This window comes from Vipera berus, assembly GCF_964194415.1.
Source record: "Vipera berus genome assembly, chromosome: 1".
In the NCBI taxonomy this organism is placed as follows: Eukaryota; Metazoa; Chordata; class Lepidosauria; order Squamata; family Viperidae; genus Vipera; species Vipera berus.
This window is the reverse complement of record NC_138202.1, coordinates 41692616-41696441: the sequence shown is the minus strand read 5'-3', so window position 1 is coordinate 41696441 and position 3826 is coordinate 41692616.

The following is a 3826-nucleotide window of genomic DNA, read 5'->3' as shown; positions in this document are numbered from 1 at the left end:
AATGGAACCGCATCTACATGGAAGGAAGTGTGTAGTGGGGTGCCCCAGGGCTCTGTTCTGGGCCCAGTGCTCTTCAACATCTTCATTAACAATTTGGATGAGGGGATAGATGGGGAACTCATCAAATTTGCAGACGACACCAAGCTGGCAGGAATATCCAATACTCCAGAAGATAGGCTTAAAATACAGGAGGATCTGGACAGACTCGAACACTGGGCGCTATCTAACAAAATGAAATTTAATGGTGAAAAAAGTAAGGTTCTACATTTAGGCAGGAAAAATCAAATGCACAGGTATAGTATAGGTGGTACCTTGCTCGATAGTAGTAACTGTGAGAGGGATCTCGGAGTCCTAGTAGACAATCACTTCAATATGAGCCAGCAGTGTGCTGCAGCTGCCAAAAAAGCCAACACAGTGCTAGGCTGCATTAACAGAGGGATAGAATCAAGATCAAGTGAAATACTAATACCACTTTACAATGCTTTGGTAAGGCCACACCTGGAATACTGCATCCAGTTTTGGTCACCACGATGTAAAAAAGATGTCGAGACTCTAGAAAGGGTACAGAGAAGAGCAACAAAGATGATTGGGGGACTGGAGGCTAAAACATATAGGGAACGGTTGCTGGAATTGGGTATGTGTAGTTTAACGAAGAGAAGGGTGAGGGGTGACATGATAGCAGTGTTCCAATATCTCAGGGGCTGCCACAAAGAAGAGGGAGTCAAGGTATTCTCAAAAGCACCTGAAAGCAGGACAAGACGCTACGGATGGAAACTAGTCAAGGAGAGAAGCAACCTAGAACTAAGGAGAAACTTCCTGACAGTTAGAACAATTCAAGGTTGACTCAGCCTTCCGAGGTAGGTAAAATGAGGACCCAGATTGTTGGGGGCAATTAAGCTGACTTTGTAATAATGCCGCTTGGAGGGTGTGTGTGTGTGAAAGCCCTAATAAGCAGGCATATACATAGAATGAAGGCTACTGCTAAGCTTGTAAGCCGCCCTGAGTCTTCGGAGAAGGGCGGGATATAAATGGAATTAAAATAAAATAAATAAAATTAAATTAACCACTGGAACAACCTGCCTCCAGAAGTGGTGAATGCTCCAACACTGGAAGTTTTTAAGAAGAGACTGGACAGCCATTTGCCTGAAATGGTATAGGGTTTCCTGCCTGAGCAGGGGGTTGGACTAGATGACCTCCAAGGTCCCTTCCAACTTATTATTACTTTCTTACATCTATTTCATTTATGATGCAAACTACAATACAAATCACAAAACTGGAGTAAATCAGAACTTAAATATGTTGTCTGTATAGAAAGACTATAATCAACAAGAATAAATTATAAAATAAAGAACAAAGTTGAATATTTGCACAATTAATTTTATGTTGATATTAAAAGACAAAAAATCGAACAGGTTCCTTCTTTTCTGGGCTGGAAATAATAACAGTGTTATATCACAATGAATTCGAGTTATCAAAGGAACAGGGATCCATTCAGGAAGGAGGTAGCAACACTTTTAGTGAGAATGGGCATACATCAAGAGGTACAAGACATAGAATCCTTCAGTATTATGAGACTCAGGGATTTGAATCATGTTCAAGACTGGAACATGTGGTGTTAAATTCCCCAAAATGATACAGAATAGAATCAAAGGGTTAGGACTTTATGCATATGTGGTCTTATATTTCTCTTCCATTGTCAATGTATCTTTAATCTGCTTTAAAAAAGGGGTTTGCAGAGCTTCTGGTTCAAAGGGAAAAAAAAGCAGGGTCAAGGTCCAAAGAATATATGTGACCTCAAATATAAATTGATGAATAGCTCTATTTGATATAATCAGTGTAATTTTGGGTAGGAAATAAAAAGTACATTTAACTGATATCCTAATGACGACTTACGCTGCACGAATAAAAAATGCAAATACCTTTTCTGCTTTAACTTCAGCAGAACTCAGACTTTAATTATTTTATTAATGTATATGTTCATCTCAGAATGACTCTTGGAGGCTTATAATGGCATAAAAGCATAAAAATAAAAGGATTAAAATTCAATTAAATAAAGGCTACAAACTAATAGCATGAACTGGGTGGGTGAGCTTTTGTCTCCCACTGTTAGGCACAAAGAGTCAGGGCCATCAAATTCCAGCTAAAAATGTATTGCTCAAGCCTATATATAAGAAACTGTCAACTAACAGCATTAAATTGGAGCTAGATAAGTCAATGGAATTCAAGGCGGGCTGGATTTGGAGTGTTTGCGGACACATGATTCCAGGCCGAATCCACTCCACCTCTAGGCTTTGCCTCTTCTTGTACACTCAATGAATCATAGCCAACATAATATTCCCCTATTGGGGCCCCAAGTCAACTGGCAGTTAGGTTTTAAGGCTCTTCTGGAAGGCGAGAGGCGGATCTCAGTTCCAGCAGCAAGATGTTCCAGAGGACAGGAGCCAAGGCAGGAGTTGTGAGTCTAGAACCTCCTCGCATAGCATCTGTATTGGGTAGTACAAACCCATTCAGGACCAAACATGATAAATCCTCAGATCCTAAGGCTCCACATACTTACTGCTGCTCCATCTTAACAGAGTTCACCTAAATCCTGTTGTCCTGTCATGGTTCCGATAGACGAAACCATCAAAAGAACTTTAAGGCAAAATTTCTTCCTTAAAGAACATTTTATTCAGGAAACAAAGCATCGGCACTACATAGTTGAACCCAAAAACTAAATTCTCTTCCCCAGGATACAAAGTAACAAAGTGCAATTCCCACCCCCAAGCAGTCATAAATCACATTCTCCAATTAGCCTGAAAGTGGGCTTTCTCCCCAGCTCCTCAGCCCGCCAAAATGTTATCAGTTCATCCTTGGGTTCCCACAAAACAGCATTATTGTTATGGCTAGCTGAGCCCAAGCATTTATCCCACCCCACCCCTTCTGCACCTAATTTCTAAATACCACAAAAAGCACGTTAAAAGCAAAAAGAAAATGGCTGCAATTTTCATCATTTGTCAGTGGGAACATCCAAAGTTTACAGCGTTGACATGTCCCACATCGAGATACCCAGTCTCCAGGCACCACAAGAGCAGAAACAATACTTGGGTTATCTGGGGTTGAAATGTAAAGTTGAGTATATCAGCATACTGATGTTACCTCATCTTGTGGTGTTGATCTCACCCAGTGGCTCCATGTGGGTGTTAAAAAGGAATGCAGAGTATTGAGTCCTGTGGCATACCACAAAGCAACAGCCATGGTATTTAATATATGTTAAATGAATTGTAGTACTGTACCTTACAAAGAAATGTAACCCAATGTAAATATTTCCTCTGCCCAGTCATTTCTTACTCCAGGGGGCGGTGTTCACCTCTGTTTCTTAGCTGAGGGAGCCAGCGTTGTCCAAAGACATTTCCATAGTCTTGTGGCCAGCATGACTATACGCTGAGGTGCACGGAACGTTGTTACTTTCCCACAGAAGTGGTACCTATTTATCTACTCGTATTTGGATGTTTTCAAACTGCTAGGCGGGCAGGAGCTGGGGCAAGTAATGGGAGCTCACCGCCATCGAGTGACACTTGGGTCTCGAATCTGAGCTGTCAGCTTTCCAGCTCACAAACTTAGCATCTTTAACTGCTGAGCCATTGCACCCCCATTACCAAAAAAACTAATGTATTTTGTGACAATCTGTGCCTCAACATATCCAAAGAATTTGTTCACTCTGCATTTCTTGGACTAGTGTAGAAGATACTACTACTGCTGCTGTCATGGTAGCAGTGTGTAGTTATTTTCTAGATTTACCCATATTCTGAAATGCTTTATTTCACTCCTTTTGTTTATGAGGCCA